Source organism: Apodemus sylvaticus, chromosome 17, assembly GCF_947179515.1.
Source record: "Apodemus sylvaticus chromosome 17, mApoSyl1.1, whole genome shotgun sequence".
Taxonomy (NCBI): Eukaryota; Metazoa; Chordata; class Mammalia; order Rodentia; family Muridae; genus Apodemus; species Apodemus sylvaticus.
The window spans coordinates 1-25,575 of record NC_067488.1 but is presented as its reverse complement, the minus strand read 5'-3'; the positions used below and the strand labels follow the sequence as shown (position 1 = coordinate 25,575).

Genomic DNA, 25,575 nt, shown 5'->3' with positions numbered 1-25,575 from the left:
TTCTTTTTTAGTAGCTAGCAACATAGTTGGGATTCAGTGAAACGTATATGATTATAAACATAATAAGTTTAAAATGCAAATCATATCTTAATGGTATTTTAAAATACAGATTTTATCTGTTTGCTTTGCTTATTAGATTTATAAAATCTGTGTTCAAAATCCAAGAAAAGAAGTTCTTTGTGTTAAAATACAATTTAATTCTTTATTTTTATCATTTTGTTGTTGTTGTCTGCATGTTGTGATGTACATTAATTACTTTATTGTTAGTTGGACAAAATAATTGATCAAAACAGCTTTAGGAAGAATTGTTTATGGTTCATCAATTATTTAGTTCGTCATGCTTGGTAAGGTATGATAGCTGCAATGTGACAGCAGTAAAATGATGGGAGTGGGTATGAGTCTTGTATTCTGTTTCACAATCCTTTTAGAATAGTTCCAACCACATTCCAAATTAAACTGTTTTAGAAGCACCCTCAGACATGCACAAGAGGTGTGTCTCCCAAGTAATTTCAAATTCCAGTAGATTGACAAATGAAGATGGACCTAATAGCCCTATATGAAGTTGTAATTGTTGAACTAAAACCACCTTTGATTGCTCAAAGTTATGGAGTTAGTGCTTCCATAGTTACCAGCACACTGTTTGGCATTTTATAGTACTCTGTGTTGTATTATATTTGCTTTCATGATTAGATGGCTTATCTTGATGATGGGCAAGTACTGTATGAGAATCATGTACTCATTTAGATTTCTGGCAAGTCCTTTCTAAACTGCTCTTAAACATGTTTTGTCCTTACTCACTGCCCAGTTTGAATCAGTCAGTCCTCAGCTCTCTTGACAAAATAATAACTTTTCTGGTGATTGTTGTGTATACTTACTATCATGATTCTTATCCTGCCTTCAAAGATGATAGTATATTAAAAGTATCAAATTATATAGTATACCTATTATATATACCTATAGGTATATATAGTATACCTCTAATGTCAGTTACACTTACTTAAGGCTATTTGAAAAACTCATGCGATCTGCCCATTACAAAGACATCCTTATTTTATTACATCCATCTCTGTAAACTCTTAAGGTTATACTCTTCCTAACCTGTTGTTTGATGATCCTTTGTTGGCCTTTGTTTTTCTACCTTACTAGTTCCTTGTCTCGATTCTTAATTTTCTGCCCTCATCATCTATTCTTCATGGCAGAACACTGTTTAGAAGAGAAGAATCTTATGATACCATCACTATTTCTGTAGGCACCAGCTATTCTTAGAAAGCTATTCCTGTTGCATAGTTGAATGTACCTCAAGGCATCATGGCAATCAGACAGATGTTAATGTAAGTAAGAGTTGAAAACACTCGGCAATTCTGACGTAAAAGTGCTTTTGGTTGTTTTTTTAAGAATTAGTCTTAAAGGCTATAGAAAACTTGCCATTTCTGATTTGATTTGACTTTTGATTTTCTTTCAACTAAAATCTCTTGTGAGAATCAGCCTTATTTGCATTTTGATTGCCTCTCATAAAACCTACCCAGAATGCTAAGAGCTTTGGTTGAATCCCAAGGTAGATGTAGGAAGACAAAACAATTCCATCTGGATAGGTTAATATACCCATGGCTTCCTTGTTGTATGGAAATGTTATAGTTATGAAGCAGCATTTTAATAGTTTTCATAGTTTATAGCTTATTTATGGTCATACTTTACCTGTTGGAGAAAAACTGTTTTAAAGTTTTTATTGAAATTTTCTTTTTCCACAGAACTCAACAAAAATCCAGTGGGAGGCTTTTCAGCAGGTTTAATAGACGACAATGATCTCTATCGTTGGGAAGACCTTATTATTGGTCCTCCAGATACACTTTAGTAAGTATACTGGAACTGACATCTTCACTCCTTCAACTAAAATTAAAACTTAATTTTGAAAATTGAAAAAAATTCTAAAGTAGCAAGCAAAATGGTTATATCGAGTATCATTTCAATGTGATCATGTGTAGAGCCTTTGTGTTATGCTTGAAGCTCTAATGTCTAAAACATGTTTTTAAAAAGATAGCTTCAGAAATTTAAGCTATGTTGCTGCTGGAATAAATATGTTATGAAAAGCTTTTTCTAGTGAGGTTATATGTAACCCTCCCCCCCCTCCCCCCCCCCCACACACACAGGGTTTTTCTGTGTAGCCCTGGCTGTCCTGGAACTTTCTCTGTAGACCAGATTAACCTCAGAATCAGAGATCTGCGTGGTTCTGCCCCCTGAATCCTGGGATTTAAGATGTGTGCTATGTGCTACTATTGCCTGACTGTAAATAATTTACACACACACACACACACACACACCCCTTCTATAATTTAGGATATTAATTTTTGTAAGCTTGGAGGAGAAGAGAAAATTTCATCTCTAATTATATATTTATGTGTGCTTCTGTGAGATTATGTTCATGTGAATGAAGGTGCACTAGGAGGCCATAGCTGTTGGATCCCCTGGAGCTGGAGTAACACCTGATTATAAACTGTTTGCTATGAGTATTAAGATCAAATTCAAATCCTTTAGAGGCTCTTAACCTCTGAGCCATTGCTCCAGCCAAAAGAGAAAAAAGTCCTATGCAATTTAGAGAAATTTCTCAGTAGTTAAGAGTACTGAGGTCCTAGGTTCAATTCCCTATGGAAATGATTTTCCTTCTTATGTTTACCATGCCTTGACCCCAAAGGAAACACCATAATTAAGGATGACAGTTTTACTATTTTTTTAACACCACTTTTTAAAAATAATTTATTTTTCTTTTATGTTCATTAGTGTTTTGACTTCATGTAGCTCTGTGTGAGGGTGTTTGATCTCCTGGAACTGGAATTATAGACAAGTGTGAGCTGCCATGTGGGCTCTGGGAATTGAACCCAGGTCCCCTGGAAGAGCAGCCAGTACTCTTAACTGCTTAGCTACCTCTCCAGCCCCAGTTTTACTGTTCTTAATGCCTTATTTATTAAAGAATAAGATTGCAATTTTTTTCTTTTTAAAAACAGTTCCTTTTAATGTAATTAAGTCAATTAATATCTATGTGTATGGTGTTTTGCATGCATATATATTCACTGTGTTTGTCTGGTATCTGAGGAGGTGGATGGCATGGGAACCTCTAGAACTGTACTTATAGATGGCTGTGACCTGTCCACCAATAGGTGCTGGGAATTGAACCTAGGGCCTCTGGAAGAACAGCCAGTACTCTTAACTAATGAGACATCTCTCTGGCCCTGAGATTTTTACATAGAATGTATTCTGTATATCTGTGTTTTATGACTTAAGGGAACTTTCAAGGTCTATTTTAATAATTTTATAACCTGGTCTTCACAGAGTATAGTTTATAAGACTATATTTTGTTAGTTTAGTGTTAGGACATAAAATAACTTATTAACTGACTACCAGTTGTTGAAAATGAGGCGAATGAGCTAGAGAATGATAACAGATCTTTACATCTGCAATTCTTTGGGACTGCACTTCCTTCTTGTAAGTCCTTCCCCCTAGCCCTCAAGTAGCTGTTTGAATATATATATATATATATATATATATATATATATATATATTCAAAAAGTGGATATATATAAAAAGAAGGGCTGGTGAAGATGACTCAATAAATGTTTGCTATAGAAATGTGATGACAATTCCCAGAACCCATGTAAAAAAAGTGTAATGTAGTAGCCTGTGTTTGTGATCCCAACACTCCTGTTGCAAGATGAGAGATAGAAATAGGAGAATTAACCCAGTTATCTTGGAGTAGACATTTGGCAGAAATGAGGGAAGCTCCCTCAAAAATAAGGTGGAAAAAGAGAGGAAAAAGTTAAAGCAATGTGGGAGTTCATGTTTTACACAGTGGACAAAGGGTGGTTCATGCTTTGTTATAGTTTTTAGCAGTCATTGTTGCTCATATGTTTGTTTTGTTTTTGTTTTTGTTTTTGGATTTGGTTTTTTGAAACAGGTTTCTCTGTGTAGCCCTAGCTGTCCTGGAAATCACTCTGTAGACCAGGCTGGCCTTGAACTCAGAAATCCGCCTGCCTCTGCCTCCCAAGTGCTGGGATTAAAAGCTTGCGCCACCACTGCCCGGCTTCATATGTTTCTTTGAAAACAACATATGTTTCTTTTAAAATTGATATATTTGCATCCATCAGTTTTGCCAGTTGATTTAGGTGAATCTGGTCATGGCATGGCATTAGGATTCTTTCATAGCTGCCAGTAGCCACCGGAAACCAGTTTAGAGATAACTCCCTCACAATCACATTGTTATTTGAGGTAAACTTTATAAATTTTGCAAATCATTCTATGTAAGTAACCTGGTCTATGATCCTAACACAGTTCTGGTCTGTTCTTCATGTTTATTCTTCTGTGTTTAAAATAGTGTTTGGTTTTATTCCCTCCAGGCATAGTACCTCTAGGGGATACAGAGGAACATTTTGATGATAGGATTCCTTTACCCTTAGTGTAGCTATAAAATAATGAGAATTATTCTCCTAAACCAAGTTCTTATGGAACATTGTTTAGGAATCCAGGCTTAAAGCTTCAACTCTTAAGGGATCACTGAATTTTTTATCCTTACATGCATTTGTGTCAAGTATTATTAGTTGATCAACAAACACACACACTTCTGGGTTTTTAAAAGATAGCTACTCGAGCATGTGGTGCAAACTTTTAATCCCAGCACCATGCAGCAGGGCTCCATAGTGATACCCTGTCTCATATAAAGTCCATATAGTAAGACCATTTTAGTTAACAGCTCATTCTTTTTATTAACACCCCATTTTACTGCCCCCTCCCCGCGCACGTGTGTGAGGCCAGGTTGGCCTCAAACTCAGAAATTTGCTGGCTTTTGTCTCTTGAGTGCAGGAATTAGAGGCATGTATAACTACTGCCCAGCTTATTTTTATTATCTATAATTATGTGCTCATGTTGTAGAAATTTTAAATCCCAATCCCGAGTTTCTACCCTCCTTTGATCATTCAGTTCCTGGATAAAAGACACACTCAAACTTTGTATTTGTAATAAACCTTAATCAGCATTAAGAGCTGGGGAGATATCTATCCTCTATACTATTATTTCTGTTTCCCAGCCAATAGTCCTATTATATAATTTGCCATGTTTCTTCTGGGTTGCACTTAACTCTAACTGGCCATACAACATGGCCATTACTTCAAGATTAATCTAACTGGTGGCAGCTTCTCCTCCATTCACTTCCTTCTTTCCCTTTCTCAAGGTTTTCCTCTGACCACCAGCCCTGGAATCCTAATCCCTGCCTATGTCTGTAGGCTGTGAGCATCTTTATTTACCAATGGGAAATAACTTGGGGCCCAGGTCACATAGCATCAATTGACTCTACTTTAGGACTCTCTGGTCTTTGGAGCAATGCTAATACTGGTCTTGAGGAACCAGTATTAGCACTAGAATACAAGCAATATCAAGCCAACCCAGTACATATACAGGTCTCTGTGTAGGTATGTGTATGTGAGTGGAGTTGCTTCTCAGAGGTTGAACTTGTAAGATCTCGTTGGAACTGTGCTTGTAGTGGTTGTGAGCCACCTGACTCCTCAAACAGATCAATGCTGTTAACTGCTGAACCATCTGCCATCTATTCAACTCTGGTTGTGGGTTATAAAATGTATTTCTCACTGTATGTTTCTAAAAGTGTTGGCTGTTGGTTTGTAATGTGAATAGCAGACATGTTTGTGGCAACTTTGAATGTACTAATGAGACACTGGCCACTTTATCCAGTGCTTTTCTGAAATCTATAACTTTTGTTTAGGGAAGAAGAGACCGTGTGCCTGGGACAGGTCCTGAGAAAATAGCTAGAAAGGTGTCAGGACAAAGGACAGGGAAAGACTTTATAAATGGAAGCTTTCTAAAATGTTACTTGTTGGGGGAGATAGGTACTAGGACAATTTTATTAGAGTTTGAAAGAAAAACCTGAGATCTGGCAAACTAAATCTTAATAGCTTCTTAGTGGAGGACAACGAAGGAGAGAAGGAGAAGACCCTGCCATTTAAACTGTCCACATAAGAGGTTAGTTTACATGGCTGTGGTGGAGGGTGGGAGGGAGCTTAGAAAAAGAGTAAGGAAGCACAAAATGTTGGGGAAAAGGCCAAGTGGTAAGGCAGTGGCTCTCAACCTGTGAGGCACAACCCCTTGTGGTGGTTGAATGACCCTTTCATAGAGGTCATATCAGATACCATCCTGCATATCATATTTACATTTATGATTCATAACAAAAGCAAAATTACAGTCATGAAGTAGCAGCAAAAAATTATTTTATTGTTGGAGGTCGCCACAACATGAGGATTGCAACATTAGGAAGGTTAAGAACTACTGTGTTAGGGAAGTGTGCTTACAAAAGAAAGATAAAGGACTGGAGAGATGGCTCAGCAGTTAAGAGCACTGACTGCTTGCTCTTCCAGAGGTCCTGAGTTCAATTCCCAGCAACTACATGGTGGTTCACCACCATCGTTAATGGGATTTGATGCTCTTTTCTGGTGTGTCTGAAGATAGCTGCAATGTACTCATATATAAAATAAATAAACCTTAAAGGAAGGGGTGGATGGGGGAACAGGGGGAGGGAAGAGGGCTTATGGGACTTTCGGGGAGTGGGGAGCCAGAAAAGGGGAAATCATTTGAAATGGAAGTAAAAAATATATCGAATAAAAAAAAAAGATAAAGAAGACAAGGAAAAGCAGACAGACTTAAATGACATTTACAAGGCTGTTAATTCTAAGTACTTTATAGTATGTTCTTAAAAAGCACTTATTGACTTAAGTGCAAGAAAGTGATCTTGTAGTTATTTCAATAATGTGAAGAGGATAGACTGATTGAAAATAAGTTGGCATGGATTTGAGTGGTATTTAAATCTCAGTGATAGTGGTCTGAGGTATTAACTCAGAGAAAGTGTTATGCCAAAATTCTGTAAAAATATGGTATGCTGTTTTGTGATAGTATAACTAACCTTCACTTAATTACTAAAGGACACTCCACACTATTTACAGTCTGTGTAATCAGTGCCTAGTACATTTAAGTGTTACTTTAAGACTGATAGTTGCCAGGGCTGTTACAGAGAGAAACATCTTGAAAAACAAAACAAAAAGATTGATAGTTACTGAGTATTTATGTAGTGTGATGGCTTATATGCTTGTTCCAAGCAGTGGCACTATTAGGAGGTGTGGCCTTGTTGGAATAGGTGTGTCACTGTGGGTGTGAGCTTAAGACCCTCACCCTAGCTGCCTCGAAGTCAGCCCTACTAGCTGCCTTCAGATGAAGATATATAACTCTCAGCTTCTCCTGTACCAGTGAGTATCTGGATTCCTGCTTTGATGACAATGGACTAACCTCTAAACTGTAAGCCAACCCCAATTAAATATTGCCTTTTATAAGACTTGCCTTGGTCGTGGTATCTGTTCACAGTAGTAAAACCCTAAGACATGTAGTTATTTTACCCATCTTCACCTAGCATAATGTTTTTAAAATCTGTATCCAATATTGAATTGTTCTAGTGCTGCCAAGAATAGATTTTCTTAGCCAGGTTTGGTGGTGCATGGCTTTAATCCCAGCATTTGGGAGGAGGCAGAGACAAGCTGATCTTTGAATTTGAGGCCAGCCTAGTCTATAGAGAGAATTCTAGGACAGTCAGTGCTACAGAGCGAAACCCTATCTTGACCCAAACCGCTTCCTCCAAGTAACTTTTCTTATGTGTATAACATTTGGAAAGAAAGGACCAAGCTCTTTAGGCAAGTGCTGGACCACTGACAGATTCTGAACGCCAAAATAGAGTTTTTTGTTTTTGTTTTTAATTGAAAAGGGGGTCTTGATATGTAGTTTGGGTTACTTTAAATTCAGTAGGCCTTCTGCCTCATACTTTCCAATGCTAGATTATAGGCATGTGCCATACCCAGTTAAGACTTTTGTGATTTAATTTACAAAAATAACAAAAGGAGGTTTTGTGCCAGAAATATGACCTTGGTTTTCAAATGTTCAGCAGTTGGTTATATAATTCCTTAACATCATGTTAATTGTTCTACCAATACTTTCTACATGGAGAAATATTTTTACTTCACTGCTACTTCAATGTCTTTTTTCGTCCCCATAGTCAAATCTTTTTATGTGTGAACAATAATAAATACAGTCTGTCTGTCTACTTTGTGATTTTTACCTATGAGTTTTTTAGTTCCTCTGTCCTAACTTGACATTGAAAGTTTGTATACTCACAAATTGGCTGCCACTAAGCCAGGTGGGTTTTTTTTAATTTTTTAATTTATTAATTATTTTATTTATTTATTTATGTAAGGTGGTTTTTTTGGGGAGTGGGTAAAGTGAGGTAGGAGAGGCACAGGTAGATGATCCTTAGGTAAAGTAGAGGATAAGTGAATCCATTTTAAAAAAAACATTTGAGAACTAGCGTAATTATTAGAAAAACTTCTGCCTTAAAATTTTTTAGGGCAACACTATTAAGTAAATTTGACAATTACTTATTTAATTACACAATTTAGAGGGGCAGTAGCTACTTTTTAGCATGAGAATTCCAGTCAGATATTGTGAAGCTTTTGAATGAATTAAATCAACCAAAATGAAGTGACCTGGGAGAAATGAGGTACAGATATTTTGTAGAGACTTTTCTAATACCCCTTTACATATATTCTTGGCTCTTTTATGGATTTCTAGCTTTCTCAAATTCTGTCTGTCTACTTATTTTCTACTCTTATTTTAAAATGCTTATTTTTAAGACTAATTACTTTCTTTTTAATCCTTGATATCTGTGCTACCTTTTATGTTCATTCCTCCATGGGAAAAAAACAGCTTTTAAAAAAAACTAAAAAGATTGTGTTCATGTGTCTGAATGAGTAATATAAACATCACATGGGTGCAGGTGCCCCTGGAGGCCTGAAGAAGGCACTGGATCCCTGAAATTGGAGGACCAGGCAGCTGTGAGCTGCCACATGCAGATGCTGAGAACTGAGCCTTTGCAAGAGTAGTAAGTGCTCTGTGTCATTCCTCCAGCCTTACATCGTTCCTTTTTCATGGTTATGCTTTATACTAGCTTTATTTTATTTTTTTCACTTCTAGCTAATTTCTGATGACTTATTATTTGGAGGCCGGGTCTCATGTATCCAAGACTAGCCTTCAGTACCTTGCTATATATTAGAGGACCTCTGTTCCTAGTTGTCTTTCTGCTAGTCTCCTCCCATTGCCTCAGAAACTAGTTTTATTCCTTTTTTAGAGACCTTTATTTGTATTATGTACCACCCTCTTTTAATCCCCCAGCCTTAAAATCAAGAGAAAAGATCTTTCTCAGGCTGATATGGTCTTTATTATTTGACTAGGCTGGCCTTGAACTTATGAGAATCACCTTGAGTTGCCAAGCATGCACAACCACACAGACTCTCCATATATAAATGTTAATTTTTTCACCAAATTATCCCCTTCATTGTGCACTTTACCATTTTTCCATTTAATCTTTTATGAACTTTTTCTTACTGTTTTCATCAAGTGTGATTTTCTTTTCAGACTCTGAGCCCTCAGCTTACCTCCTTACTATTTGGAAATATTTTATATTAATAGCACGCCCTAGCTCCCCACGTCCCCTTTAATGTTTACCCTGTGCATGCAGTGCCTATGGAGTCCAGAAGAGGGCGGCTGATAGCCTTGGAATTAGAGTTACAGATGCTTGTCTCTGTGTGTGTTGGGAATTAAACCCTGGTTTTCTGGAATATCAGCTAGTTCCCTCAACTGCTAAATAATCTCAAACATTTTTTAAGCAGAAAAAAGTAATAAAATCCAGTATTTATAATTAAAATTTCAATCTGTACTGAAATGTGCAAAGCACATTAAAAGGATCCCATGTCTTATATCCTACAGTTGATAACTGTTACATGTAACGTGTTGTTCTTATTGTTATTATTGCTGTCATCATCATCATCATTTGATTTTGTTTTTGAGACAGGGTTTCACTATGTATCTTTGGCTGTCCTGGAACTCACTCTGGAAACCAGGCTGGCTTCCAACTCAGAGCCTGGCTTTTTTCTTTTGAGATAGGATCTCTGCCATTTTTTCTTTCCTATATTCTTTTTAAAGATTAATTTATGTTTATGAATGCACTGTAGCTATTTTCACATATATCAGAGGACATCAGATCCCATTACAGATGGTTGTGAACCACCATGTGGAATTGAACTCAGGACCTCTGGAAGAGCAATCAATGAGTGCTCGAACTGCTGAACCATCTCTCCAGGCCCTCACTTTTTTTTTAGTATACATATATAGCAATATCTCTATTCATAATCCCACACTACAATCCTCCAAGCTCATAACCACAGTGACTAGAGACTTCCCCCAAACTTGAAGGATGAAGAACAGCATTCTGTTGAGTGTTAACATTACACATGGGCTTAAACAGACCAGCAAATAGTCAGCAGGATTGGAACCTGTGCTTGGAGAAGGGATTTCTAGTCTATTGCCTTAACCACTTGGCTGTGACCACAGCTCTGTTTCTATTTTTATGTCAGTGTACAAACATCTGTCCCCATCTTTTAAAAATTACTTATTAGTGTGAGTGTGCATAATGTGTATGTGGGTATGTGCTCCACAGCATAGATAAAGAGGCCAGGTGACAAATTTGTAGAGTTTGTTCTTTCCATCCATCTTTAAGTAGGTTTTGGTGACAGAGCTCAGGGGTCAGGCTTGTGTATCAAGTGCCTTTATTTCCTGAACCATCTTATCAGTCTAATATACACCTTTTAGAGATTGGGTCTTGCTGTGTAGCCCAGGATGACCTTGAGCTAGATATCAGGTGCTAGAATTCCATGTGAATATCACCATTTAGTCATTTTTGCTTCCTAAGGCTGACTTGATTTCTTCTAGCTGTATGGACAGTTACTTGTGAGTTGCCATTTGGGTGCTGGGAATCAAACCTATATCCTCTGCAAGAATAAGTACTCTTAACAATTGAATAATTTCTGTAGTCTCCAGTTAGCATTCACATAATTCATCTGCTCAGGGATTGCTATTCACAGTGGACTGGGTCCTCCCATGTCAGTCATCAGTCATGACAATCTTTCACAGACATTATCATAGGCAAATATGACCCAGAAAATTCTTTAATGGAAGTGTTCTCCTTTCAGGTGGTTCTAGGGTCAAGTAGATAATAAAAACTAACCAAGACACAAGCCATTTTCAGAGTGTTACTGGGTAGTACATTAGATAGTACAGACAGAGTATCAATATTGCAGCATTTCCATTCTGGAAAGTTAGTAGTATAAAACCTCTCTGGGAGACGTTTTTTATTTATTACTGTCCTTCTAATGAAGTTTTAATATATGATGAAATGAACAAACGAGATAAATAGAAGTATGGCAATCTGATACCAGAAAGGGAAATCACAAAATATATGCCTAAACTTTAAGATGAGAAAGAGGTCTGGGTATGACCAGAGCATAGAAGAAAGATTATTTGAAACCAATATAGAAAATTCAGCAAATTGAATCATGTAGACAAGATTAAACTTCCTGAATTTCATTTGAAGACATATACTGAAAAGACTTTTACCATATCACCAATAATCTGATCTGGACACCTCTGTTTCCAAGTGTTCCTTTTAGTTTTACTAATTACCTGAGAGTTTAGCAAAGCAGAACTTATAGTAGTTTATTAAATTGTGTATTTGTATTTAGGAAACTAGTATTTTTGTCTACCTTTTTTGTTGGCTTATCATCTGTACCCTTTTATTTGTCTGATTGAGTACTTATAAAGAATAACTTAAATTCATGAACCTGGTTTTTCTTTTATTTTTTCAGTGAAGGTGGTGTTTTTAAGGCTTATCTCATTTTCCCAAAAGATTATCCCCTCCAGCCTCCTAAAATGAAATTCATTACAGATATTTGGCCCCCAAATGGTAAGTTTTCTAATTTTATTTTCACATTTGCAAGTTTAATGATCTGTCACTAAAGATTTCACAACTATCTCAGTAAAAGTGCTAAGTGATTTTATGGTTTTTTTGTGCATATGGTCTTGTAATTGACTCTAAATACAAAGGTTCTTAGGTACTTTCCTTCCTTCCTTCCTTCCTTCCTTCCTTCCTTCCTTCCTTCCTTCCTTCCTTCCTTCCTTCCTTCCTTCCTTCCTTCCTTCCTTCCTTCCTTCCCTTCCTTCCTTCCTTCCTTCCTTCCTTCCTTCCTTCCTTCCTTCCTTCCTTCCTTCCTTCCTTCCTTCCTTCCTTCCTTCCCTTCCTTCCTTCCTTCCTTTCCTTCCTTCCCTTTTCTTTCTTTTTTCGTAGTTTTCTGCTTTGTTTGGAGATGAGGAGTAGCAGGCTTGAGTTCCAGATCAACATGGACCTCACTATGTAGCTAAATTTTGCCTTGAACTTTTGGTAATCTTTGTGTCTTAAGTTGCCAATTGGTCGGCTTACAGGCAAGAGCCACTACCACACTCTGGGAGTGTTTACCTAGCATGCACAAAATCTTAGATTTGCTCTTCAACATTGCATAAAATGTATGTGGTGATGATGCAAACATGTACTCTTCTAGCTATATAACAAAGAAAGTTGTAAAGGTGTATCCCAAAATCTTATAGATTGCAGAATTATTTATGTTAGCTAAAAAGTTATGGCTAAAAGTTAGCCATAATACTAGTGCCTATCAGTTGATGAAAGTAAAAGCAAAATACTGCATATACATATAATGAAACGTGATTTGATTTATAAAAGTGTTTGGTATGATTTGGTAACAAAAAAGTGAAACCAGATGCCTTTGGTATCTGTCAGTGTCTGCCTTCACATGCACGGCCATACACAGGCATATGTTCATACATGGAAAATAAATATTTTTTTTCAAATTAACAAACAGATGGAAGCAATCATTTAATAATTCCACTTATGAAATTTCAAGAATATGCAACTCTGAAGAGTATATTCATGGTTGTTTAGGACTGCTGGACAGCTTGAAGGGGAGAAGGGTCAATATAGATTATAAAAGAATTTGTGGGGGTGGTAATGATGACAAAAGTTCCTAAAAATGTGTGTGCTTTGGTTGTATAACTGAGAAGTGTACTATATAGAAACAATTGGATTGTATGCTTCAACTAGATGAATAATGTGTTGGGTGTTAAAGTTATTATGGTGATAGCTGGTAAAATTGTTCAGTGAGTTAAAGTTCTTGCCATGGAAGCCTAGTAATCTGAGTTTGATCCCTGGAATCCATATAGAGGTAGAGATCGCATTCCACTAAGTTATGCTCTGGCCTCTGCACATGGTCTGTGGCCTATGTGTTCATAGATACACACAATAATAATAATAAAATAATTTCCAAAAACACTACATAGCAAATAGTAATTTGTGTAGCTTAGATGTATGTCAGTTTAGACCTCTCTCTCTCTTCTGTTGTTGGTTTTTACTTGTTTGTCATTTTGGTTTAGTTTTTTTTTGTTTGTTTGTTTGGTTGGTTGGTTCTTTTATTTTTGAGACAGGTTGTCACTGTAACATTGGCTGGCCTGAAATTATGTATGTAGATCAGGCTGGCATTAAACTCAGAAATTATCCTGCTTTTGCCTGTCATGTGCTGGAATTAAAGATTTGTACTGTCATGCCTAGCTTTCATACAGGGTTTTCAAGTGGATTTAGTATTAGAAATAAATCCATTTGTAAAGAGCAATGAGATGAAAGGGAAAAAATAACAGACAAAACATTGTATGGGGAATTAAGAGCATTTTGGCAAAATAAATGTAAATATTAGGTGTATAGCTAGCTATAGAGTTAATAATTAACATCTCACAGAGAACATAGTTGTCATTCAACATACTTTTGGAAACGTTGCTTAAATCAGAGATCACTAGAATTTAAACAGTGTCAGTATAGAAGAACTTTTGTCTTGAATAAGACAGCCATAATGGCATCAGTGTTTATTTCTGATGACTATATAAATGACATATTTATTTTAAAAGTGTGATTCGGCATGATTCTAATTTTGGTCATTCAACTTGGAATGCATTCTACCAACATTTAATGATGAATCTTGAAGACATGATAATTGAAATATGACAAATTTAAAAGAACAAAACTGATTGTGTGATTCTGCTTCAGTGAAATATTTAATTAAAATAGAATGGGGCATTTTAGACACTGAAGATTTAGGGAAAGTAAAGAATTTGTATAGGCAATTTGATTTGAGGAAGATGTATAGTGGTTGTAATTGTGTATCATTGTGATTTTTAATTCTTAACTGAGAAATGGAAAAAATTGTAATTTTATTTGCTATATATAGTACAATAAAAATAAATTTCATGTCAACAGATATTAATCTGTTAATTAATGAGATAGATATTCTCATTTTTGAAGTGACGTGTAAAATTAAAATATTTTAAGATTCTATAGCTTTAAATCTAAAATGATTCAAATTTAAATGACTAGTAATTGTTTTTGTTTCTTGAGACAGGGTTTCTCTGTGTAGTCCTGGCTGTTCTGGAGCTCACTCTGTAAACTAGACTGGCCTCTAACTCTTAGAGATCTTCCTGCCTCTGCCTTCTGAGTACTGGGACAAAAAACATTCACCATTACTGTTCTACCAAATGATTGCTTTTTAAAAGTAATTTTCTTTTAAAATTGTTATTATTATTATTGTGGTGTTTGCTTATGTATGTATGTATGTATGTATGTATGTATGTATGTATGTGTGTATGTATGTATGTATGTATCCACCCATCCTATCTATCTACCTATCTATCTATCTATCTATCTATCTATCTATCTATCTATCTATCTATCTATCTATCTATCTATCTATCTTATCTATCTATCTATCTATCTATCTATCTATCTATCTATCTATCTATCTATCTATCTTATCTGTCTATCTATTATCTATCTTATCTATCTATCATCTATCTATCTATCTTATCTATCCATCTTATCTATCTATTATCTATCTATCATCTATCTATCCTATCTATCTATCCTATCTATCTTATCTATCTTATCTATCTTATCTATCCTATGTATCTATGTATCTATCTATCTAATCTATCTTATCTATCATCTATCTATCTATCTTATCTGTCTTATCTATATATCTTATCTATCTATCTTATCTATTCTACCTATCTTATCTATCTATCTTATCTATTTATCTATCTATCAGGTCTTATCATCTACCCTTGGCTGGCATGGAACTCAGAAATCTGTCTGCTTCCACCTCCTATATTATGTGATTAAAGGCATGGGCCACCACACTATATTATTATTAATTTGTTCTGTGTGTATGGGTGCTTTGCCTGCATGTAGGTGGGTCCTTGTATATGTGTACCTGGTGCCTCAAGATCACAAAAGTGGGTTTTGTATATCCTAGGACTACAATTATATAAGGTTGTGCTGCCACATAGTTGCTGGGAATCAAACTCAAGTCCTCTGGAAGAACAGCGAATACTCTTAACAATGGAGTAATCTTAACAGACCCATTAATGATTTGGGGGTTGGGGGTTGATACAAGGTCTCATGCATTCCAGGCTGGCCTTGATCTTGCAGCTAAGGATATCCTTGAACTACTAATCTTTCTATTTATGTTTACCTCTTGAGTGTTGAACTTATAAATATGTGCTGTCATGACTGGTTTATAGGATGCTGGATGTGGGACCAAGGCTATGCATTCTGGGCAAGTCCTCTTTTCTCTGAGCTACATATACCCTTCAGTTCCTATCTTCCAAATCTTGATCTTAAGTAGATTCCTTCTGATGGAATTATATACAATTATTCAATCTCATTTTTTCAAAGACAGTTCCTTATTTTGTAAAACGTAGTGGAAAACAAAAACAACATTTTGGGCTGAATGTTACAATGTTTAATACTGTTCCTTTTTTATTTGTTAATTCCATTTTGTTGGATTTCACAAGCCATGGGAGTGGGTTAAGAAGAGAAACCTCAGTTAAAGGAAAGTTTCTGTATAAATCAGCAAAAACATGAGTTTTTGATTACATGTGAAGAGTAATTTTGCTTTACAGTAGGGCTTCCAAAAGTACTTGTTGGATTGATTAATTTTATATCCCTTGACATACAAACACCCACCCTCCCTCCTTTCCTCCCTCCCTCTTTCTGTTTCTGTCTCTCCCTATTCCCTCAGTCTCCCTGTGTTCTTTAACCATGAGTTGGGATAGGAAGATTGCTAACAGGGACAGTTAAAACTCTTTCAAAACAACAGCCAACCAAACAAGCATACATATGTTATTACTGATTGAAATCTTTTTATACTCAGAAAATTTATTTATTCCTACTTGTTTTGTAAACTTCTTCAAGTAATAATAGTATTTTTGACAGAAGACATTTACTGTGAAAAGTTACTTTTATTAATTGCTGATATAATTATTTGAATATGTTTATAGATTAACACTGTAGGATTTTTTGAGAATATTTACTTTTGGATAAAATAGTGCAAAGTGAGATATAGTTGTGTCTATCTTTATCCCCTATAAAATTGAGGATATTTCTGTATTTCTACCCCCACTGACTGTTACTATATGGAACTTGCATTTAAAATGAGTTTGTGAAGTAGATTATGAGTATCACTTATTTATTTTAAAGCTTTTGTTATTGTGTATATTTATGTTTATGAGTGTTCTGTCTGCATATATGTATGTGTACCATGTACCTATGGATGTTGGAGAAAGGTGTTGGCTCCCCTGGAAGCAGAATTACAGATGATTGTGAATTGCCTTGTGGGTGCTGGGAATTAAACTTAGGTCCTCTGCAAGAGCCCCAGTGTTATTAACCACTGCAACATCTCTCTAGCCCCTATTTTATTAATTTTAGTATGTGGATGTTTTGCTTTTATATATATATATAAATGTCATATATATATATGTCTGTATACCACATGCATGCCTGGTATCCACAGAGGCCAGAAAAGGGTGTCAGATTCTCTGGGACTGTAGGGTGTGAACTCTCATGTGAGTTCTCAGAATCGTACTCTGGTCTTCTGTGAGAGCAGCCAGTGTTTCTAAAGATATATTTATTTATTTTATATATGTGAGTACACTATATCAGACTTAGGACATACCAGAAGAGGGCATCATATCTTACTACATTTGGTTGTGAGCCACCATGTGGTTGCTGGGAATTGAACTCAAGACCTCTATAAGAGCAGTCAGTGCTCTTAGCCGCTGCCATTTCTCCAGCTCATGGCCAATGCTTCTAATCACTGAGATATCTCTCCAATGTGTGTCTTTCTTTGAGTCTGTTAATTTTTATTATTATTATATCACCCTCCCCCTTTAAAATTTTTATTTGCTGAACCTTGAGGACCATCTTAACTAGAATTTGAGAAAGACAACTGTAAATGCTGAGAATAAAGAATTGGAGAAGTAGAAAAGAGACGGCATGTCCTTTGAATCAGGGACAGCAGTGGAGGTCTGCAATTACTTGTAATTTTAAAGAATGTAAAATATAGTTAATCTGTAACATTCTTAAAAGTTAGTAGATTACATTTAGGAAATCTCCATGTAAATAATGTTTTATATGCATAAGTAACAGATTATGCATTTGTAATAGATTATGTGTAACCAAATTTAAACAATTCTTATTCTATAATTTTACAGTTGATAAAAATGGTGATGTTTTGCATTTCATTTCTTCATGAGCCTGGGGAGGATAAATATGGTTATGAGAAGCCAGAGGAACGCTGGTTACCTATCCATACTGTGGAAACCATCATGATTAGTGTCATTTCTATGCTGGCAGATCCTAATGGAGACTCACCTGCAAATGTAGATGCTGCGGTAAGGTATTTGCCTAATAACTGCTCCTTCTATCCTTTACCTTTTTTATTCTCTCTTAATAAAACTCAACATGAAACTTACTACGTATATGAATCTCTTTGTGTCCACATTTTCATAAAAATAAAAATTTATTATGTATAATGGATTATTTTGTATAATCTATGTATAATGGATTATTTTGAAATATGTAGGATAAATACGGTTATGAGAAGCCAGATATTGCACAATATCTAGATACTGTGCCATAGCAAATTTGATCTAGTTGGCATGCATTAATTCCCTCACTAATTTTTTAGTAAGAACAATTAAAATCTATTCCTTTTCATTAGTATTCAAAATAATGGATTTCATTATGATATATGTTCATAAAATTATCTTGTAGTTGTCTTGGTTTGAGGTCTTTTTTGGTTTTTTTTTTTTTGGTTTTTGGTTTTTTCAAGACAGGGTTTCTCTGTGTAGCCCTGGCTGTCCTGGAACTCACTCTGTAGACCAGGCTGGCCTTGAACTCAGAAATCTGACTGCCTCTGCCTCCCAGAGTGTTGGGATTACAGCCATGCGCCACGACCGCCCGGCTGAGGCCTTTTTTTTACTTTGAAAAAATAAAAATTAAAAATTACTATTGTCTCTGCATTCTTTGAATGGTTGTTATAGGAAAGAGAAATAAAGGCTAAGTATTTTTGTGAGCATTTCCTGGTATCTACTTGTTTATTAAAAGTTGGTTTGTTGCCGGGCGGTGGTGGTGCACGCCTGTAATCCCAGCACTCTGGTAGACAGAGGCAGGTGGATTTCTGAGTTTGAGGCCAGCCTGGTCTACAGAGTGAGTTCCAGGACAGCTGGAGCTACACAGAGAAACCCTGTCTCGGAAAACAAACAAACAAACAAACAAACAAACAAACAAACAAAATCCAACATGCCTTCATGACCAAAATTCTATGGTCAATAGTACTAGAAAAAGCATACGTCAAACCCCCCAAAAAAAAGAAAAACAAAAGGCCAGGTGGTGGGCGCACGCCTGTAATCCCAGCACTCTGGGAGGCAGAGGCAGGCGGATTTCTGAGATTGAGGCCAGCCTGGTCTACAGAGTGAATTCCAGGACAGCCAGGGCTATACAGAGAAACCCAGTCTTGGGGATGGGGGTGGGGAACCAAAACCCCAAAACCAACCAAACAACAACAACAAAAAGCATATGTCTGTAAATTAAAAAGCAGAACCTTTTCTGCTTTGCTTTGTCTGGCCTCAAAATAGTGTTTCTCTTTGTGTAGGCCCTGCAGGCCTGGCCTGGAACTTGCTCTGTCAACTTGGCTAGCCTCAAACTCACAGTCAGAGAGTTTTTCACTTAAGCCACCAGAAAGAAGTCACAGCCACATGTTTTTCTCCTGCTTTTTGTCTATTTCTTTTAAGTGCCAGATGAACCAAACCTTTTAAAAGTTTTTTTTTAATCAAAATGCATAACAATAGCTGGGCTACAGAGCACATTCCAGGATAGCCAGGGCTAGCTACACAAAGAAACCCTGTCTCGAAAAATCCAAAAAAAAGTAAGCAAGAAGGCAAGCAAACAAACAAACAAGGAAGGAAGGAAGGAAGGAAAGAAAGAAAGAAAGAAATTAAACTGATTACAAATGTTCCTTCTCTGCATATCCAACCACTCCCAGATATTAACATTTTACAAATGTGTTCTTTTTTTTTTTTTTTTTTTTTTTGATTTGATTTTTTCGAGGCAGGGTTTCTCTGTGTAGTCCTGGCTGTCCTGGAACTCACTCTGTAGACCAGGCTGGCCTCGAACTCAAAAATCCACCTGCCTCTGCCTACCAGAGTGCTGGGATTACAGGCGTGCACCACCACCGCCCGGCTCTACAATTGTGTTCTTGATATTGAATTAACAAAACTTCCATTAAGAATAGAGGATTTCGCCGGGCAGTGGTGGTACATACCTGTAGTCCTAGCACTCTGAGAGGCAGAGACATGCGTATTTCTGAGTTTGAGGCCAGCCTGGTCTACAGAGTGAGTTCCAGGACAGCCAGGTCTATACAGAAAAACTCTGTCTTCGAAAATTCAAAAAAAAAGAAAAGATTAGAGGAATTTGATCTTCAGTACTAGGGAGGGTAAAAATACAGAATATGGTAGGCATTTTGCCTATGGTATCTGTTCATATGTAGTCACAGGTGATTGTGAGCCCCTATAAAGGTACTAGATACAAATCCTTTTTTTTTAAACAATCATTCAGTACTCTAAATTGTGGAGCCAGTGGGACATTTCTCTAGCCCATGAAGGGATTTTTGTGTGTGTGTGTGTGTTTGTGGGTGTGTTTGTGTGTATCTGTCTGTGTTGTTTTCTTTAAGTGTATAGAATGATAGTAGACTGTAGAGTTGGTTAGGTTCAACTCTTGTTTCCTTTTTTTTTTTTTTTTTTTTTTTTTTTTGGTTGTTTGAGACAGGGTTTCTATGTATAGTCCTGACTGTCCTGGAACTCACTCTGTAGACCAGGCTGGCCTCAAACTCAGAAATCTACCTGCCTCTGCCTCCCAGAGTGCTGGGATTACAGGTGTGTACCACCACTGCCCTGCTCCCTGATGACTTTGAACTTAGAGATTTCCCTGTCAAAATCTTCTGGGATTCATAGCCACTGTGTCTCAAGATCTCTAAGCCAAGTTCCAGGTCAGAGTTCATTCCAGATATAGTCAAGTTGACCACCAGGGATAGCTGCTACATGGAATATAGTTGGTCTTGCCAGTTGCTTCTTGCCAGTTACTTCAGTCCACTTCACAGATAAACTAAAGTGAGGTGGGGTTTAATTTCTGGAAAACTTAATTTGTTTACTTCTAGTTTGTTCTTATTTCTGAGATACTAACCCCTTATATAGAGATCAGAATATTTGGAAGATTTGTAGACTGCAGTCCTCATTCTTTTAGTATGGTGTTTGTTAAAAACATGGCTACTTTTCAGCCACTCCTCTGGAGTTGACAGATTGGTCTCAGAGTGGAAAGAACCCTATTTGGGGAGAAGTAGCAGATCTTTGTAAATTTTGTTCTCTTCTGATACTTGACTAATTTCCATTACTTGGGAGGTGTCTTTGGTTGGGACAATTTTGTATAGAAAACAGTTTTAGTTTCTTGTGGGCTTTGCTTGGTGTTGTTTTTCCTTCAATATAGACACCAAGCTCACAGCCTCTTGAAAGACAGGCAAGTACTGCACTCCTGATCCATATCTATAGTCTAAGCATCTATCTGAGTATCAGACCTGTCTACCCTCCTTATTACACCATCAATAAGGATTTTCTCACTGGCTTTTCACAGCAGAAACCTTGGTGAGCATAGGTGCTCTTAAATGAGCAATCAAATGAATTACTATTTGTAATTTTTTATGTATGTATGTATGTATGTATGTATGTATGTATGTATGTATGTATGTATTCATTCAGAACAGATACTGTTTCTGTAGTCTAGCCTGGTCCTGAGCTCATTATGCAAATGAAGCTGTCTTTGAACTCCTGATTCTCCTCATTCTACCTCCCAGACACTGAAATTATAGGTGTAATACCTCATACCTGGCTTTAAATTTGAAGATATATTTTATTATCTGTAGAGAAATGGCATGAGGAGATTGCTCCCAGCTTGCTAGTTTCCAGGCAACCTAGGGTCTTTGTCATTCTCAGCCGACCAAGACAGAGGAGACACTTCCTCACGCAGAGAACCTGATGTTCTCCCAAGCAAGCTGCAAACCTGAGGAAGCGACCTTCCTGTTCCCCTTCCCATGAGAAAGTAACTTTGCTTATAGTTTAATAGACATCATGATGGGCAGCAATGCAGCAAGCAGCAGGCATGGCAGCTGGAGTAGAATGCAGAGAGCTCACATCTGCAGGCACAAAGTGTGAAGCAGAGAAAGCAGACTGAATATGGCAACAGTCTTTAACCTCTCAAAGCTGACCTCTGGGGACTCACTTCCTCCAGCAAGGCCGCATCTGTTAATCCCTTCCAAGGAGCACCACCAGCTAAGTGTCCAAATATCTGAATCTGTGGGGGACATTCTTATTCAGTTACATTAATGACTGTGACATACACGTTAGCAGAATTCTCAAGTCATTTGCTTTTAAAAGTAGGTGTATAGATTCAGAGTTTCTTGGAAACAGTAATTTTCTAATAGGAATTTCTCTGACTCTTAAGGGATAAAGTCTTCAGGACTGGTAAATAAGCTACTTAAGGAGAATTTGAGAGAAACACATGGCAGTTCTGGGCTTATAATGAATACACCATTGAACACCCTCACACCTGCCTGGAGGAAAATTGAAAGCAAAACTCTTCTGTTCGCAGAATTAGTAATTTATTCTCAGGGCCTTTTCCATATGCCCCTAAAACATTTAAATTTTCTTTTTTACTCCTATGACTTAGCTGACAACTTCTGTGTGTCTTTAGCCATATTTCATGTATATAATATGTCATTAATACAAATTTCAGAAAGAGAAACCAAATCAAAGGTCATTTCAAAAACTAAAGAGTCATGTGTGTGGATAAAATATGTTTTAAGTGTTAAAGATTCTTATAAATCTTACAAAAGCTAATTTGACTTTAATAGGGTATTTAATGCTTCATATAATAATCTTTGATATAAACATGCATAATTACCAAAAGCAGTGTAAATATTGTATTAATTTATGAAATGTAATGCAGTGATAGTCTAAGTTGTGGCTAGAAAAATTTGACTTTCTGCCTCTTTTGGTCTAATAATGAGCTTACTAGTTAGTCCCTAAGACTGAAGCTAGAGACGTGTCAGTGTTTGGTAATCCTGGTGTTGTATGGTACAGTTTAGTTCTGCCAGTGTTTTCTGTCCTCTGTCCCCCTCTTCCCTTATCTGCCCTCATGGCTCTGCTCTTGTCTGCCTCTACCCAGTCTGCAGGTCCTCACCCCTCTGCTATCTCCCAGTAAACCTCCTCACACCTGATCTCTTGCATGTAGTAATTTCTCAAGAGCACATCTTGGCATGGGTGTGCAGTAATACCCCCTTGCTGTATTATATTTCAGCCTCATGCATTACATATTTTATCCTGATAATCAGTCCCTTGTGCTGTGTTCTTTTAATGAACTTCTCACGGGGTGCAGTTTGTATGGCAGGTGTGTTATACTGTGTGTGTTTTCTTGATTGGCTAGTATGACCTAGTTTAAGAGCCATTTTCTGTCAGATGATGAAGGATGTTAGCATTCTGTCCAAACTCCATCCCATCGTTACCTGGCAATAGCCAGGTAGGCCTGACCCACTATAAAAGAGCCTGGTTGCCCCCTCTTTGCTCTCTTGCCCTCTTGGTCTCTTGCTCCTCCCTTGCTCTTTTCCTGCTTCCCTTTTTCTCTTCTCTCATTGCCTTCCCCCCTCTCTCTCCACGTGCCATGGTTGGCCTCTACATCTCTACTCTACTTCTCTAGTGTCTCTTTCTCTGCCTCTACCACCCTCTTAACTCTCCTCCCCATGCCCTTAATAAACTCTATTCTATACTATACCATCATGTGGCTGGTCCTCAGGGAGAAGGGATGCCTTGGCATGGGCCTGCTGAGGCACCCCATTCTCCCATACCTCACCACATCACCATAGAACATATCCCCTCCTCTCTGTATCTTTCTACAAACACTCCAAAGGGAATATTTTAGTAGATTGTTTAACTAAGTAGTGGTAACAAGTAAGTGACTGTTAATTTGATTTATTGATGTTTTATGCAAAGTGAATGTTAAGTGCTGTTATTCAGGAGGGCATGGATTCATTCTCTATAGACCTCACTCAGCCAGTTGAAAGGTTGAAATGTGTTTAAATATGAGGCTTAAACTGTAGGGAGGAAGTTCTCTGGACAGATTGTACTGATAAAGCATCCTGAAAATAATGCATTTGACAAAATTTACTTGGCATTAATCTTTTGTCTTCCGTTAATTGGACATTTGAATTTTCAAATTTCCCATTTCCCTTGATAAATATCAACGAAGAGTACATTATTATATAAAATTGACTTAATTTTTTCTACCCACCACGAGGCAGGGCTGTTGGAGGAAGCAATCTGAGAATGATGACTGGGAAAATGGGTGTGTTTAATGAATAAAGACAGTTACATGTCTAGATAATTATTTTCTTTTTAGTTTATGATATGGTTTCAGGTATGATGTGACTTTATACACCAACTCTGTGTTTTTAGTGTTCATAAACTGTAACCCTTAAAGTTCACTTTACTGTCAAGAATTTTGTCCTGAGGAAGTAGATATTTTGCATAGAACAATTTAACGTATTTTAGTTTATCTCAGCATTGCTGGTAATACTGAGAATTAGGAACATTGCACAAGTATCTAGTACATAGTGTCATCTGTTTCTCTGGGCTATGACTCTTAATGTATGTGATTATTAGCACTCTTTAGTCCTTAGCAGTCCTTAGCAGTCTTTAGTCCTTGTTATAGAGACAAAAACTAGAGCTACATTTTCATTAGTATAGTATTGTACTGTTATCTCTGTGATGACTGAAACTAACTATTAGGGACAGGTTTGTTGAGTTAAAACTAAGTACTAATCAATCAAAATATTTGCTATGCTTAATGAGGGTAGATCATATTGTTTATAATTACAAGTTTTGCTGGTAAAGTGTTACTTCAGAGTCTATCCTAGTACAGGTTTTAGAGTTAGTCTCTAGAAAATGCAAAATTTTCTTCAATGTACCTTGGCAAATTTAATTTCTAGACTTCGGTCACATATACTCTGAGAAACAAAAAATTGTTTAAAAATATCATTGCTTTTTATAATCACTAGTTAAGAAACTCCTTAATTCTCTGTAGCACCTTATTCATGTGGAAGGAAATGAATGAGAAAACAATTGCAGTAATTACTATTTATTTCTTAATATTTGGTCTTATTATTTGGTATGTTTGTTTCCCTCTGGTGTTGGATTTAGAAAATTGTGGTTCTTTTATTATTAGTTTTTTATTAGTATTTATTATTGTCCTTTTTATTAGTCTTTACTAGTATTTATTATTGGTCTTTAATTAGTAGGGAGGGGCTGACCGCACAAAGATCCTTGGCTTTTGTGTTTTTTTGCCCTCTGGATCTTTTGTCTGGCTTATAGCCTTCAGCATGTGTGTTGATATTAGGCAGCCTGCAGTGTAAGCATTTGGGAGAGCTGGTTTGTCTGTCCTGTGCCCTGTTTAGAAGTGTGGTGGGGGGATATTGGAAATTTGAAAGCTGCAGGGGAAGTTTGGCTTGCGGCTGAAATGCCTAGATCAGTCTGCTGTGTCTGTGAAGAAAGCTCTGGAAAGATAGCTGTTGTTGTTCAATTGCTGATCTTCAGCTGTGAATGTTGCTTTTCAGGCAGCATTGATTTTGGGTCCTTGAATTTTTCTCAGGCTCAGGGAACCCCAACTATGCTGTGACATTGGCGCCACCTTGTGGCCCAGCTCAGGGCTGCGTTGTTACCTCTGGTTGTTTAGGATATAGGGGGCTGGATTTTCCTCTCAATTTAGTTCAGTTCTAAGCTGGATATAAGGTGCACGAATTTGTTGCTAAAATTTCCAACCCTTATAGCCCATATAAATGACACATAATCCAAATATTTTAATTATAAGTCATATGTCTTCATTGGCAAAATACTTACTTCCCAATCACTAAGATTTGTGCTTTCTCCCATCCACGTGGTCCATAGTGGCTTCCTCCTCTCCTCTTCCTTCTCTCTTTTTCTTCCTCTACCTGATCCCCCTTTTGAACCTCCAATCCCACCTTTCCCCTCCACTACCCAATCATAGACTCTAACCTTTGATTGACCAATTAAAATAGAGAGAAGGTTCACATGGCATCACCTAAGTACATGATGGTCTGC

At 36.9% G+C, this 25,575-nt stretch overlaps 1 pseudogene; it reads left to right on the top strand.

The window, feature by feature from the left end:
• The window catches only part of LOC127668081 (ubiquitin-conjugating enzyme E2 G1-like), a 233,851-nt pseudogene extending 216,019 nt beyond the window's left edge, over positions 1-17,832 (top strand).
• The last annotated feature ends 7,743 nt before the right edge of the window (positions 17,833-25,575 follow it).